Source organism: Bombina bombina, chromosome 5 (genome assembly GCF_027579735.1).
Source record: "Bombina bombina isolate aBomBom1 chromosome 5, aBomBom1.pri, whole genome shotgun sequence".
Taxonomy (NCBI): domain Eukaryota; kingdom Metazoa; phylum Chordata; class Amphibia; order Anura; family Bombinatoridae; genus Bombina; species Bombina bombina.
Genome location: NC_069503.1, coordinates 671,233,100 through 671,250,943, shown reverse-complemented (window position 1 = coordinate 671,250,943; position 17,844 = coordinate 671,233,100).

Below are 17,844 nucleotides of genomic sequence, written 5' to 3'. Positions count from 1 at the left end.
TTAGGGATCGGAAAGAGTAAGCAAAAGAGCAAGTAGCGCAGTTAGAAGCTTGGGATTTATTACTGTTTTTTTCCATGGCAGGGTCCCACACTAAATTGAAGTCGCCTCCCATAATTAAAGTGCCTTACTTAATTTCCATAATCAACTTGAGATTTTTTTTGAGAAACAGGATTTGACGAACATTAGGGGCATATATATTATATTGGCCAGCGTGTAGGTCTTATTGTTAAGCTTACATATCGCCACCACAAATCGGGCCTCAGGGTCTCTTTAAAAACATGGAGCATCTCCACTGTGAGATTATCTTTTATTAATATGGCGACCCCACGTGCCTTAGTTTGATAAGAAGAATTAAAGACTGTGGAGAAATTTTTCAGGGGAAATCTCATTGGAGAGGTCCAATGAGTTTCTTGTAGGAATGCTACATTTATTCTAAGCTTTCGGAGGTTCTGGAGCAGGAGGCTTCTTTTTGTGGGTGAATTAAGCCCCTGGACATTATGTGTGAGGACCGTGAGATCCATAATGGTAGTATCAGTGTAGAACAAGTACCAGGGAGGAGCAGGGCAGGAGGATAGAGAGGAGAAGAAAAAAAAATACCCCCAACGTTAATTAGATAATAATAGGTTAAGGTATTGTCTCTTATCGTGAGGTAAACTGGTACGACTAACTTCAGCGGGTAAACACCGCTTCACAGTAGTCTAATGAATTTCTAAAGAAAAAAGGTGTCCAAACTTAGAAATAAAAGCGTGCCAAGCGATTACTAGTAGGGGGAAAAAGGGGGAGGAGGGCGGGCTACTGTGTCTAATTTTTTATAGTGCATTATATCAAAATCTTTTAGTAAGTGGGAAATAGTAGCTCTTGCTTGACTGGGTGTATACAGTTGGGTACTAAGCGTGCACACACTGTAAAAGGTGCAGAAAATAGAAGGAAAAATAAAACAATAGGAGGTAGGGGCATGCGTACTACCCCCCAAATATATAATGGTAAAAGTAAATGTGAAAAAGCAGGTATGTCTACTAAAAGCCTGCTAGCAGGAACCCTTATAAATATGGCATTGGGTAACATTGAATTAACTATAATCTTAACAGTAATCAAGACTTACGATGGACAGAAAGCTAGTACAGTTTTCAGCAATCTAATTAAATGTACTATAAACATTTTCAAGTACAGGCGGTAGATGAGGACCGTAAAGCAAATACAATCTCAAACAGTATAAAATGGCAACCAACAAATTCAATTGACAGCATAATATAGTACAGTTTCAGCAGTAGTAGTCTTGAGGGAACTTCTCAATTATACATACAGTTATGACATGTAATTTTCAACCTATTGGCATAAAGCTTTGTGCGAAACTATAATAAAACTCAGGGCATGCCTAAAATAGGTTTAACTATAAACTACAAACTAGGTCCCTTACTTACATTTGGAATTAGCTGAGCTGCTAGAAACTTAGATACACGTTAGAACACTTCAGTATACAATAGAACAAAATAATAAAATAACTGCAGCCAGAATCTAGTAAGGGGACCAAACTTGGTAACTATCATTCACCAATATTGCTCATAAGACCTATTAACAAAAAAGAAAAAAAAAAAGAAAAGAGAAAAAGAAAAACAGCCTGAAATAGTCCATAATGTCATGTCCATGGTGTATATCTGAGACCCAAAATATGTTCTTAGCAATAGGAAACCTGCTAGCAAATGGGGAAAAAGAAACAGGTACAATTATATAAACAAAGTGAAAAGAATATACTCATCTGGTCTGCTGTCTGGAGGGGTCTTTTCTTCTCAAAGATTCAGACGGACTTTCAGAAGTAGGACTCCATTCTTGCGCAGTCACATTCAGAGGTTGGGAATGTGGACGCTCTTGTGAAATAGTTGTTGAAGGCTGCAGGATATGCAGCCTTTCCAGCAAGTCCATCCCTTGTTTCAAGGTTGAGATGATGTAATTCTGCTCATTTTGTTGGAAAAAGAGCTTCACAGGAAACCCCCATCTATACTTTATCTCCTGTTTCCTGAGGGCTTGTGTGATCGGTTGAAAACTTCTTCTCTTGGCCAGCGTGTGTACAGACAGGTCCGGGAACAACAGTACTGTTTGGTGTGGCTCAGGCAAAGTCTTGTTGGAGAAAGACACCTTCAGCAATTTTTCTTTAAAGGAAAAGTAGTGGAAGCGGACAATGACATCACAAGGATGTTCAGTAGAAACATTACTAGGTCGCAGAGCTCTGTGAGCCCTATCAATCATGGCATCCTGTACCTGAAAAGACCCTAGCAAAACTTTGAAAAGGTCTCTAAGGTAGTCAGGGAGGTCTTGGTTTGTGACAGACTCTGGGATACCTCTTAATCGGAGATTGTTTCTCCTCGATCTGTCTTCAAGGTCTGCCAATTTAGTTTCCACATCTGCAATCTGTTCAACAAGTGACTGAGAATAGGCCAGCAAGTTAGAATGATCTGTAGAGAGGTCCTCATGTTTCCGTTTGAGTGTTTCCTTTCTCTAGCCTAAAGAGGCGATGTCCCTCTTGAGATCCGCAACTGAAGATTTAATGTCTTGTCGTAAAGAGGTGTAATGCGAGTCCATTTTAGTAGACAGGAAGTTAATGAGCTCGATAACAGCAGAGTCCATATGGGGATGAACAGCATCTTGTAGGCTAGAGATTCCGGTCACTCTATTAGACATAGGGGGTCTCAAGAGTCCTCATCCGAGAAGTCTCTGTCCATATGAAGCTTGTTATGGAAATGATCAGCTACAGTTCGTTTAGGTCCGTCCTGGTGCTTAAGTTTCTTTCTCTGCGAGTGTGCCATCTTTTTAGAATGGCAACTATATAGGTTCAAGTCGTAGTTAAAGGAGACTATATAACCTTCACTGAAGTGACAGAGGATTAGTGATTTTATATGCCAGAGAGGAGGCCTCATAGACAATAGCTATTTGGGGGATTCCCCTGCCCCACTAGGGAGCTTAATCCATCATTTTGTTATTTTTGCAATATGTGTAAAGTATGACACATAAAGGCACAGCCCCAGCCACGTAATCCACAAGAAATGCACAAGGTTAAAATACACTAAGGGTAAGTGAATAGGAGCTATAGAGGGCCCACATAGACAGGGAATACTAAAACTCCAGCAAGTAGAACAGTGACTTTACAGAGTCATGTGTAGAACTATCCTTTATTCAAAACAGATACTGCTCCACTTCCCTGTGGGAGGATAGAACACTCTGCCTCTGGAGTGCAAGTATGCACCAGTATGACTCCTTAGGGCCTCGGGATTTGATATAAGTTCAGAACAGCAGATTGTGTCAAGGAATAAAATCACTATACGGCTCAAACAGGTGGATAGCGGTTAGAAGTCTGTCCTTACTTTGTTCGCTTCCCCTATCCTGTATCCCTATCCCAGATTTGTCCCTCTCAAACTTGGGGGTGTCAAAGGGCTGCAGCGATAGGGCAAATTGCTATTTAACACTTGCTCCTCAGCCCTGCTTGGGACCTTACTACCTTTAGTTTTCTTGTGCTCCTTGCAATGTGATCCAGTAGCCATCTTTGAGAAATGATGTATAGCTGAGACTTAATAAAGACAGCAAAGTTAGGCTGTATATAGTAATCATCCAGGCACATTTTCACAGACAATTTTATGAACTCATGGGGGCCGTGCACTCTTGCAGCTATGCTATTACATGCAGTAATTACTTGATTATACCATTTTTTATATACTTTTGGAAACAGGGAATAAGTGTGTGGAGGTTAGTAATCTAAAGGGAAAGCCAGGGTGACAAATATTACCTAACAAATATGTCCTCTCCCTACCTCCCATACTATTACACAACACAATACAAATAGATTTATATTACTTGCAGGCTTGCAATGTGTGTTTAGTTTTTTTTTTATCAGACTCAAACATTAAGCTACCTATATACATACTTTTTCTTTAATATTGGAACAAATCATTTTGAATTGAATTTTCAGTAAAAGTTAACTTTTAATTTACTTTGCTACTTTCATATTTTTTTCTTTTGTACTTTTGGACTCTGACTTCCCCATTTGCCTGCTGATTCGACCTAATGCTGTCTTAGAGTTGTGTCCTCTGGTTTAAGAACTTTTATTTGTCTGCTGGTTTGTCGGATGCTACCCATGAGTTGTGACCTTCTACCTGAACCTTGACCTTCTCTTTTGGCCTTTGACTCTGCCTGATCCATTGCCGACCCTGCTTGTCTCCTGATTCTTAATTCAACTGGATTCACGTACCAGAGGTTAGTGTGCTCAGTGTCTAACTGCCTGCAGCTCAAACCTCCATCAGAATCATCATACATGGGTTACACCCTGGAGTGTTTCCTGTGTGCCGAGCGCATGTACACACTATCCCTGATAATATTTTATCTGTGAAGAGACATGAGTTAGATTTACTATGCTGTGAATGCAGCTGTTTCCACGCGAGCCTTCGGGTTTGCCGGAAACAAAAGTTAAGAAGCAGCCTTCGTAAGACTGCTGTGCCTTAACTCATCCGCCACCTCTGAGGTGGCGGACAGCAATCATCCCAATCGGATACGATCGGGATGATTGACACCCCCTACTAGCGGCCAATTGGCCGCAAATGTGCAGGGGGCGGCATTGCACAAGAATTTCACCAAAAATGCTTGTGCAATGTTAAATGCAGACAGCGTATGCTGTTGGCATTTAGCGATGTCGGGCAGACATGATCCGCTACAGCGGATCATGTCCGTCCGATATTTAATAAATCTACCTCTAAGTTTGACTTTTACTATATAAAAAGCAATGCAACCTGTTTTATGTTACATTGCCCAGCATCTATGGTCACTCTACCAATAAATGGCAAGATTACGAGTGGAGTGCTATTGTTTGCACGCAAGCGATATCTGCTTTTTGCGCACGTCACAAATAGCATGCATATTACAAGTTAAAAGTAAATGTTTTTGCTTGAGTGCAATTGAGATTTATGCTTCCCGGGTTAGCGCCATTTAAAAGCTTGCATAAAGGGTAGAGGAAAAAAAAAGTTGGATTAAACAAAACATAAATATACTTAAAAGCGCAGTTACACTCATATAAACGCTATCTGGTAAAAAATATATCTATATATTTTTTTTGGAAGTTACTTTTTATTGAGGTAGCAATGGCACATTATTACAAGCACGGTATTCAGGCATACCGAAGGTATCATACAAATTTACAATACAATTTATTTTTTTATCATAGAATAACGATACATTACATTCTTATAGACCAAACTTTTCTGCTCCTCATTTTATATTTAAGCCTCTATGTGTCCTCAATGACAATCGGATCCTCTGGGGGGATCACACTCTCCATGATAGAGAGAGGACACCGTTAATGATCATAGTCAGCGTTCGTTAACAATAAACAAAGTAATGCTGATAAGAATATTGCAATAAAACAAGTTCTAGATATTCTTACATGTCTAGTAGGATAACACAAGTAACATTTTCTGTAAGAAAGATAATAGTGAAAAAAAAACTGCTAGATAAACAATCAAACATTACGGAGAGCACAGTGGGACTATAAGAACACGCTGAACATAGATATCATAAATGTTCCAGCTGGTGCAAAAGACCTTTTTATTGTGCAATATGGGATACAAAAAGCAACGTTTCAGGCCAACAATCAGCCCTTTCTCAAGTTTGACCATCAGTGTGTGAAAAAGCATTTAAAAAGCCATAACGGCGCCGTTATGGCTTTTTTTAAATTTCTTTAATACTTTCTTTGACCTCGTCACCTGTGCTTCACGTTACATTGTTTCCATAGATATCATAAAACACATAAGAAAACAGAGCATATTTCGCCATGATATGACCCGAAGAGCCTTTTTACCTGGGTGAGGGAAAAATTTAACCAGAGGCTCATTGGGCTGGGCAGAGACTACTAAACTCTACCAAATCAGAACAGTGCGGAGGATACAACACTTATCCCTAACCGCACAAGAGTAGTGAGGGAGGGGGGGGCGGAGGTTATGCCAATGGAAATGTTTCCCACCTCTGCTAACATAAATAGTAAGCAAATAAGCAGAACTTGCAATTGTCGACATGTAACACAAACATATTATGTGTAGTGAGGTGTCAGAAGTAAAAAATATTTTTAAAAAAATATTAAAATAGTTATAAGGGCATAAGATATATGGTATAAAGTGTTTGACAAAAAAAGGCTGTTGATCTGTATTTACATACATATATACACATATAAACACATATATACATATGTATATATACACACACATGCATATATATATATATATATATATATATATATATATATACTGTATATATATATATATATATATATATATATATATATATATATATACACACATACACCAAAGCCCTTGCAGTCACATACTTGAAATATGAAAAAAAACTAATTCAATATTAATATTTTGTAATGTGTTTAATTGTGTATATACTGTTACCTAACCTGGGACGTTTTTCATTTATCCTTTTGTGCACTATCACATTATATATATATATATATATATATATATATATGAAAAAAAGTATTTTGTTCTGCGCCAGTCTTCTATGGAAGTATAAGAATGATTGCACTGATAGAATCTCCCCTATATCTAAACACTTACTTTAAAAAACCGATATGAGGTAAGTAATCACCCTTCAGAAAAAAATCCTAATAGGCATCTGCAGCTCCGTTCGCCTAATTCGTTAAAGCGGCAGCCTGGAGATGAATTTGCAAAGTGCAAGTGCTGTATGCTGAGGCAGTATATACGATCCTCAATGGAATAGTTGATGGCTCATCATATGTGAAGGGAGACAAAAACAAGGGTCCCAAAATAGTGAAGTATGTCTTTATTAATATCCCCACATTACAGGACACCCCAAGTCAGCCCACTCACACTTAAAAACCTCAATCGTTATGAGGTAAGTAAAAGCTCAAAAGCAACAACAGTGGCAATAGGATCATACAAATGTCCTCAGTAAAACCCAAATGTATCCGCACAGCGTCCCTGACGCGTTTCAAAGTCTCCTTCTTCCTCAGAGGGATAGAAGTATGGTATAACTTACATGAGTATGGATCCAATGTTTAAAACCGACGGTGTGTTTGTTGGATCGTAATTCTCGCTTTCTGATTGGGCGAAATTCCCGACCGGTCATTGGATGTTCATTCACTTGCGTGATTGGCCCAAAAAGTCACATGTAATGATCATGTGATCTAGCTGTGAGTACTATCCAGGCATTTAAGGTGGACAGATCGCGCAATGAATGAAGATACAGCACAAGATAACAGATAGAAATATAAATAACAAATCAGGGTGATTACTTAAGGTTTAAAATTCAAAAACCAAAGTGCAATAAGTTAATAAATGAGTATATATAAAAATACAAAAATAAATATGACAAAAACAGTGACTGCATGTAGCTCATAATAAAAAATGCAAACATTTCATTAAGATGTATACATATACGCTTTAAAAGAAATATTTAAAATTTAAATGTAAAATTCATCATACATATACATATTCAAAAGATAATAAATCTTTAAAATAGTAAAAATATTAAATATTATTGCTGCAAAATAGAAATAGAAAAAATACATATATTAATAAAATAAATAAAATACATATTATACAGCTAGGAACAAGAAGCAGCCAATTTAAGGTGGATTTTAAATGCAACATGAGATTACACTAAAAAAGGCTGCCAGATCAATGTCTTTATTTAGACCCCTTGGTATCTTGGTATCCAATGTATGGATCCAATATGTTTCACGTTTTCTTAGGGCCAATTCTCTGTCTTCATTAGGCACAGTTGTAATAAATTCAATGATTGTACCTCTTAGACAAGAGGGATCTTTATTATGAAAGTGCATATAATGTACAGAACGATTATGTGATTTTTCACCATTTTTGATGTTAGTTATATGTTCCAGCAAATGCTTTTTATAGGGGCGTGTCGTGCGGCCTATGTATTGTAGGCCACATCCACATTGAAGTAGATACACAACGAATTCAGATCTACAGTTTACAAGTGCATTTATCTCCACTTCTTTATTGTTAGAATTTGAGATGACTTTTTTAGTCACTCTATTTCCTGAGTAATGGTGACTGCATGACATGCAATTTGCCCTATTGCATTTGAAGAAGCCAATAGATCTTTTTTCTAGCCAATTTTGCTTAGTGATAGGTTTTTTCAATTTGCTTGGAGCTAGCATAGACTTTAAATTTTTATTTTTCCTGAAGACCACATTTGGTCCCTTACTGGTGACATCATCTAAAAGATTGTCTTTTTTCAGAATATGCCAATGCTTCTTAAATATATTTTTAATATCTATTGCTCCCTCGCTATAGGTTGTGATCATACTTACCCCAAAATCCTTTTTCTTTTTATTCTCCCCAGTTTCCAGTCCTTTAATGAGTCCTATTTCTTCAGATTGGGAGATTTGATTATCCCCAAAAAGTAATGCTTCCCTATTTAGATCCTTTGCTCTGTTATAAGCTAAATCAATTATTTTGTTAGAGTATCCCTTGGACTTGAATTTATTTCTCAAAGTTGATGCTTCTTTTTCAAAATCCTCTATTTTGCTGCAGTTTCTCCTGACACGCTGAAATTGGCCATAAGGAATATTCTTTTCCCAACTAGGATTATGGCAACTTTTGGCGTGCAGGTAACCCTTACTATCGGTTGTTTTTTTGTACAGCTTACTAAGGATTTTGTTATTTTGATGATATAAAATGAGATCTAAAAATTCAATTTTATCACAGCTTACTTTATATGTAAACTTGAGGTTATACTCATTAGAGTTAATATGATTTATAAACTCGTTAAGAGATTCATTATCACCTTTCCAGATGAGTAAAACGTCGTCTATAAATCTCATCCATGTAACTATGTTTTCGGAAAATGGATTATTTGCCCAAATCTGTAGTTCTTCCCAAAAACCCATAAACAGGTTAGCGAAACTGGGGGCAAATTTCGTGCCCATCGCAGTTCCGCTAACCTGTAGGAAGAACTCTTTACGAGTATTCTCTAGAGTAGTTTTTGAATCTAACCAAAATTTAATAGCCTTTAAACCCAAATTGTGTGGGATATTAGTATATAATGCACTCACGTCGAGTGAGACCCACTTAAAGTCTGGTTTCCAATCTATGTTAGAAACTCTTTGAAGGGTATGAGGCGTATCTTTTAGAAATTATTTCAAAAGAGGCACGAGCGGTTGTAGATAAGTATCTACAAATTCAGAAAGTTTCGTGGTCATAAAGCCAATACCAGAGACGATTGGTCTACCAGGTGGGCATGAAGCATGTTTATGAATTTTAGGCAAATGATAGAATACTGCCATTTTCGGATATTTATGATCAAGAAATTTCCACTCGTTTTCATTCAAAACTTTCTGATATTTGGCAGTATCCAGCAGTGATTTATATTCCCTAAGGAATATCTCTGTAGGATCAGATTGTATCTTTCTATAGGTAACTGTATCGTTTAGAAGCCTATATGCTTCTGCCATATAATACGACCTATTTTGAATTACAATACTGCCTCCCTTGTCAGCCTCTCTTATGACTATTTCTCTTTCTTTATTTAGAGCTTCAAGGGTCTGTTTATCTTTAAATGATAAATTATCTTTTTTAATTTTGTAGTTTTTACATAAATTTGTTAAATCTTCCTCCACCATATTCGCGAAGACTGGGATAAAATTTCCCTTAGATTGAACTGGAAAATAAGTAGAAACTGGTTTAAAATCCGTATGTTTTCCATATGTAAGTGAATCCGTTGTAGTATCATCAAAATTGGAATTCGAATTCCTATCATCTAGTGATATATTTGTATCAGCTAGTTCCTCTAAGGCCAGAATAGCATCTAGATCCTGATAATTTAATTTGACTGGATCCAAATGATTTAAATGCGTTAATCTTTCTTTTTTTGATTTCTCAAAATAACATTTTAAGGTCAATTTACGAATGAACTTGTGAAGGTCTATAAATAAATTAAAGGAATTTGGCCCTTAGTGGGCAGGAATGACAGACCTTTTTTAAAATTTCTAGTTCCCCAATAGAAAAGACCCTATCAGAAAGATTAAAAATCTTTACATACTCATCCTTGTTTTTAGTCAGTATGTTATTGACTTTGTTCTTTTGGAGTTGTATTCTCTTTCCTGCCCTACATCCTCTGCTTCTTCTTCCCACCTTCTTTTTTGTTGTTTTGATGCCACTCTTCTCCACTGTGGCATTTCTGGAGAGGCTTGTTTTGGGTAGTCTTTTTCTTGCCTTCCTTTTTTTGGGGGCGTCCGGAATGAGTGTTTTCTCTGATTCCCCCCTAAAAAATGATGGTAATTATATCGATTGCCATTCTTACTTAGTTGTTTATAATGTTGTTTATCCGGGGTTAATTCATTTGATAATGGCTTAAATCTATTTGCAGACTGAAATCCTCTATAGCTATATCCATCTCCTTCTTTAGTATAGCTATTAAGTCTCTGTTGATTTCTATCATTTCCATAGGTATATTGATTACCTCTTTTGGGTATAGCCCCAGTATTTGGATGTTGGTAATAATTCCTATTGTTAGATTTCATTTTATTAAAATTACCATTAACAGGATTATTGTTGCCTCCCTTCATATTTCTATTATTGGTGATTTTTGAGTTCCCATGGAGTTGTTTATCTTTCATCTTCATCTCTTTTGTTTTTCATTGAATTTGATGAAGTTGTTAAAATCCTTATTTAGTGCAAAGTCTGGGGAATAGATACATTCCTCCAGATCTTGTTCTTCATCAATATCTTTCTGAATTCTTAAATCTGCCTCATCTAGCCATAATTCCTCATCATTAGATCCCACTCCTTGTTCCATTGATTCACTATTATTTTTAGTTTGTTCCTGATTCCTTTTCAACTGATAGTCCCTCAGGAATTTATTACTTTTCTTAATTTCTACTGTCTTTTCAAATATATCAATTTTGCGTTTATTATTGTTATCTAACTCCCTGTAATAAACGTCTCCTTTGAACATATTTAATTTCTCCCTTATATCTTTGATTTGATCAGTAAAAATTTCTACTTTTTATTTCTATATTTGATTAAAATATCAATAAAAGTTAAAGAACACGTTTCTAAAGCAGCTTCCCATTCGGTAAGCAGTTCAATCTCTGAATCCTCAAAGATAGGGGTTTTGTCCATCTTAAGACCTTTTGGTATTAAAAGATATTTCTTATATCTCTCTAAATTGTTGCTATCATGCCAATTAAGTAGCTGCTTCTTGCTGAGTTTTTCTAATTTCTCAAATAGTTTTTTGGGGTCAGTTAGAGCTAAATTTCCCTCTAGAGTTAATTGCTCCTCTGAAATTGATAAATTTCTAGTTTTAGTAGAGGGATCAAAATAAGCCCCATATTCAAAATTAGACATAGTAGACAAAGAGGAATAAAAACAGCAAAAAACCGTATATCTATATATATATATATATATATATATATATATATATATATATATATATATATATATAAAAATGTATAAATAAATATATGTATATGTATGTTATAACATGCAGTCACAAGAAGGGATAAGACACCAAATAACCCTAGATGAAAGATATAGGTATTACATGCAAGTATATATATACAGGGAGTGCAGAATTATTAGGCAAGTTGTATTTTTGAGGATTAATTTTATTATTGAACAAACAACCATGTTCTCAATGAACCCAAAAAACTCATTAATATCAAAGCTGAATAGTTTTGGAAGTAGTTTTTAGTTTGTTTTTAGTTATAGCTATTTTAGGGGGATATCTGTGTGTGCAGGTGACTATTACTGTGCATAATTATTAGGCAACTTAACAAAAAACAAATATATTCCCATTTCAATTATTTATTTTTACCAGTGAAACCAATATAACATCTCAACATTCACAAATATACATTTCTGACATTCAAAAACAAAACAAAAACAAATCAGTGACCAATATAGCCACCTTTCTTTGCAAGGACACTCAAAAGCCTGCCATCCATGGATTCTGTCAGTGTTTTGATCTGTTCACCATCAACATTGCGTGCAGCAGCAACCACAGCCTCCCAGACACTGTTCAGAGAGGTGTACTGTTTTCCCTCCTTGTAAATCTCACATTTGATGATGGACCACAGGTTCTCAATGGGGTTCAGATCAAGTGAACAAGGAGGCCATGTCATTAGATTTTCTTCTTTTATACCCTTACTTGCCAGCCACGCTGTGGAGTACTTGGACGCGTGTGATGGAGCATTGTCCTGCAGGAAAATCATGTTTTTCTTGAAGGATGCAGACTTCTTCCTGTACCACTGCTTGAAGAAGGTGTCTTCCAGAAACTGGCAGTAGGACTGGGAGTTGAGCTTGACTCAATCCTCAACCCGAAAAGGCCCCACAAGCTCATCTTTGATGATACCAGCCCAAACCAGTACTCCACCTCCACCTTGCTGGCGTCTGAGTCGGACTGGAGCTCTCTGCCCTTTACCAATCCAGCCACGGGCCCATCCATCTGGCCCATCAAGACTCACTCTCATTTCATCAGTCCATAAAACCTTAGAAAAATCAGTCTTGAGATATTTCTTGGCCCAGTCTTGACGTTTCAGCTTGTGTGTCTTGTTCAGTGGTGGTCGTCTTTCAGCCTTTCTTACCTTGGCCATGTCTCTGAGTATTGCACACCTTGTGCTTTTGGGCACTCCAGTGATGTTGCAGCTCTGAAATATGGCCAAACTGGTGGCAAGTGGCATCTTGGCAGCTGCATGCTTGACTTTTCTCAGTTCATGGGCAGTTATTTTGCGCCTTGGTTTTCCACACGCTTCTTGCGACCCTGTTGACTATTTTGAATGAAACACTTGATTGTTCGATGATCACGCTTCAGAAGCTTTGCAATTTTAAGAGTGCTGCATCCCTCTGCAAGATATCTCACTATTTTTTACTTTTCTGAGCCTGTCAAGTCCTTCTTTTGACCCATTTTGCCAAAGGAAAGGAAGTTGCCTAATAATTATGCACACCTGATATAGGGTGTTGATGTCATTAGACCACACCCCTTCTCATTACAGAGATGCACATCACCTAATATGCTTAATTGGTAGTAGGCTTTCGAGCCTATACAGCTTGGGGTAAGACAACATGCATAAAGAGGATGATGTGGTCAAAATACTCATTTGCCTAATAATTCTGCACTCCCTGTATATATAATGTGCTCCTTAAAATGTATTATGAATCCAAATATTAACACCAACGGCAAGCAGCAGAATAACAAGGGGAATAAATACAAACAGAAAAATGAGAGTACTGCGCTTATCCTGATGTTATATAAGAAGACATAAATAACACAAAAATAATAATAAAATCACAAAATGCAGGCAAAGAAAATTGCGAATAACAATAAATATATTAAGACAATTAATGTTAAGTCCATAGAATAATTAAATTCAGAAGACAGGCAGCTGAACTGAATAAATGCGTGAAGGCTCCCACTATGCCTTCACTAGATGAACATGAAAAAAAAGTATTTTGTTCTGCGCCAGTCTTCTATGGAAGTATAATAATGATTGCAGGGATAGAATCTCCCCTATATCTAAACACTTACTTTAAAAAACCTCAATCGATATGAGGTAAGTAATCACCCTTCAGAAAGAAATCCTCATAGGTATCTGCAGCTCCGTTCGCCTAATTCGTTAAAGCGGCAGCCTGGAGATGAATTTGCAAAGTGCTGTATGCTGAGGCAGTATATACGATCCGCACTGCACACCAAAAGTTGCCATAATCCTAGTTGGGTAAAGAATATTCCTTATGGCCAATTTCAGCGTGTCAGGAGAGACTGCAGCAAAATAGAGGATTTTGAAAAAGAAGCATCAACTTTGAGAAATAAATTCAAGTCCAAGGGATACTCTAACAAAATAATTGATTTAGCTTATAACAGAGCAAATGATCTAAATAGGGAAGTATTACTTTTTGGGGATAGTCAAATCTCACAATCTGAAGAAATAGGACTCGTTAAAGGACTGGAAACTGGGGAGAATAAAAAGAAAAAGGATTTTGGGGTAAGTATGATCACAACCTATAGCGAGGGAGCAATAGATATTAAAAATATATTTAAGAAGCATTGGCATATTCTGAAAAAAGACAATCTTTTAGATGATGTCACCAGTAAGGGACCAAATGTAGTCTTCAGGAAAAATAAAAATTTAAAGTCTATGCTAGCTCCAAGCAAATTGAAAAAAACCTATCACTAAGCAAAATTGGCTTCTTCAAATGCAATAGGGCAAATTGCATGTCATGCAGTCACCATTACTCAGGAAATAGAGTGACTAAAAAAGTCATCTCAAATTCTAACAATAAAGAAGTGGAGATAAATGCACTTGTAAACTGTAGATCTGAATTCGTTGTGTATCTACTTCAATGTGGGTGTGGCCTACAATACATAGGCCGCACGACACGCCCCTATAAAAAGCGTTTGCTGGGACATATAACTAACATCAAAAATGGTGAAAAATCACATAATCTTTCTGTACATTATATGCACTTTCATAATAAAGATCCCTCTTGTCTAAGAGGTACAATCATTGAATTTATTACAACTGTGCCTAATGAAGACAGAGAATTGGCCCTAAGAAAACGTGAAACATATTGGATCCATACATTGGATACCAAGATACCAAGGAGTCTAAATAAAGACATTGATCTGGCAGCTTTTTTAGTGTAATCTCATGTTGCATTTAAAATCCACCTAAAATTGGCTGCTTCTTGTTCCTAACTGTATAATATGTATTTTATTTATTTTATTAATATATGTATTTTTTCTATTTCTATTTTGCAGCAATAATATTTAATATTTTTACTATTTTAAAGATGTATTATCTTTTGAATATGTATATGTATGATGAATTTTACATTTAAATTTTAAATATTTCTTTTAAAGCGTATATGTATACATCTTAATGAAATGTTTGCATTTTTTATTATGAGCTACATGCAGTCACTGTTTTTGTCATATTTATTTTTGTATTTTTATATATACTCATTTATTAACTTATTGCACTTTGTTTTTTGAATTTTAAACCTTAAGTAATCACCCTGATTTGTTATTTATATTTCTATCTGTTATCTTGTGCTGTATCTTCATTCATTGCGCGATCTGTCCACCTTAAATGCCTGGATAGTACTCACAGCTAGATCACATGATCATTACATGTGACTTTTTGGGCCAATCACGCAAGTGAATGAACATCCAATGACCGGTCGGGAATTTCACCCAATCAGAAAGCGAGAATTACGATCCAACAAATACAGATACCGTACTTCTATCCCTCTGAGGAAGAAGGAGACTTTGAAACGCGTCAGGGACGCTGTGCGGATACATTTGGGTTTTACTGAGGACATTTGTATGATCCTATTGCCTGAGCTTTTACTTACCTCATAACGATTGAGGTTTTTAAGTGTGAGTGGGCTGACTTGGGGTGTCCTGTAATGTGGGGATATTAATAAAGACATACTTCACTATTTTGGGACCCTTGTTTTTGTCTCCCTTCACATATGATGAGCCATCAACATCTCCAGTGAGGATCGTATATACTGCCTCAGCATACAGCACTTTGCGAATTCATCTCCAGGCTGCCGCTTTAACGAATTAGGTGAACGGAGCTGCAGATACCTATGAGGATTTCTTTCTGAAGGGTGATTACTTACCTCATATTGATTGAGGTTTTTTAAAGTAAGTGTTTAGATATAGGGGAGATTCTATCCCTGCAATCATTATTATACTTCCATAGAAGACTGGCGCAGAACAAAAGACTTTTTTTCATGTTCATCTAGTGAAGGCATAGTGGGAGCCTTCACGCATTTATTCAGTTCAGCTGCCTGTCTTTTGAATTTAATTATTCTATGGACTTAACATTAATTGTCTTAATATATTTATTGTTACTCGCAATTTTCTTTGAGGTAAAGAGTAGCCAGAATCCTTGCACTCAAATGGATCGGTCAGGGTGAAATGCCAAAAAACGAACCGGCACCAATAAGCAATAAAAAGCTTCTTTTATTTATTTGATAGCACATAAAAAGGCATGCACGCCAACACAAGGTACAGGTCAAACGCGTTTCGTAGTTCTCACTTCTTCAGTGACCTCTGACAAAGCCTGTAAACTCTCCCTTAATAAAGGTAGTAACCACTCCCCTAATACAGGTGTTTAAAGGTAAGTCAGATTAAATTAAGAAAATGGAGGGTAATTCATGTACATTCATTTGAATTCATTGTAAACAATAAGTAAAAGGTAAGCCAGTGTGAAAACAGAATATACAGAGAGACACTAATATGTATTACATTCTATGGATCAATTGGCTTACTTCAATTAATTTTTAAAAAATCATTTTTCTCTTTGAGTCACCTAAAAGGCCATAAATGATCAACATATGTATAACATATTTAATAAACCTCCAAAAGATTACCTAATATCTAAATAAATGAGGCCTATTATAAGATAAAATTATTGTATTACCAATAATAAAGGGTCATAGTTTTTCATTTGAAATTTATAATATTGTGGTAGCCAAGGTGAAACTTAGGTTTCAATAATGAATACTCCACAATTATGTTTCACCAAAAGTAATTATTATTAAATAATACCCTCTTCTCCAATTGTTACATAGATTCAATCCACATAGAGTTTAATGTCCCAATCTGAGTTTAACCCTTTAGGGACCCTCGTATTCAGTTGGAAAATCCAATAGACCTCCCTTTGACTCAGGAGTTTTAATCTATTGCCTCCTCTAGGTGGTCTTTTCACGTGCTCAATACCCTGAAAGCATAGTAGTTTACTATTGCCATTATGTTCAGACTTGAAATGTAAGGCAACTGGAGTATCCGAGTCCTCATCACTGATTGATCTCAGCTGCTCCAGGAACCTTGTTTTGAGGGGTCTGGTCGTCTGGCCAACATATTTAATGTTGCATTGTTTGCACGTGAGTAGATAAATCACTTAAGATGTATTACAATTAATGTATCCCTTTATATGAAAGGATTTTTTATTATCTGTAGATTTGAACGTATCCCCCAGCGTGGCATGGGTGCATGAAATGCACCTTCTACTGCCACAGTGGAAGAAACCTTTCTTCAGAGTTAACCAGTTTTCACTGGCAACTGTGGGGAGCATAGACGGAGAAAGAATATTCGCCAGAGTCCTAGATTTCCTTGTTACAAATTTACATCCCCCTTCCACTATCTTATCCATGGTGTCATCTACCCTAAGTATGGGGAGGGATTTCTTAATTATTTGACAAATATTATCATATTCTTTGCTATAGGCTGTAATGAATACTGGTTTCTGCTGGTAATTAACCTTTTTCTGAGTCTTATATGTAATCAAATCTTGCCTTGTCATATCATCCACTTTGGTCTTTGCTTCCTTCAAGTCATCAATTTTATATCCCCTTTCCAGGAACCGCTCAGTGGTTCTCTCAGAATGCACCTCGTATGCACTTTCCGTGCTGCAATTTCTCTTCGTCCTCATATATTGGCCCTTGGGGATTGCCTTTATTACATGTCTTGGGTGACTAGATTTGGCCATTAGCAGAGTATTACCTGCACTCTCTTTCCTATATAGTTCTACTTCTACACAACATTCATTTGTGTTTGGTTTAATAAGAACATCAAGGAAAGGCATCTCTGTTCTACTCATGTTAATGGTAAAACGAAGATTATGCTGGTTGTCAGAGAGATACGTAAAGAAGTCATTAACCATTGAATCATTCCCATTAAAAATGAACACCAGGTCGTCAATATAGCGACCATAATGTATAATGTGTTCTTTGAAGGGATTACCATTGCCAAAGACACCGGACAGCTCCCACCAACCTAAAAATAGGTTGGCATAAGTGGGTGCAAATG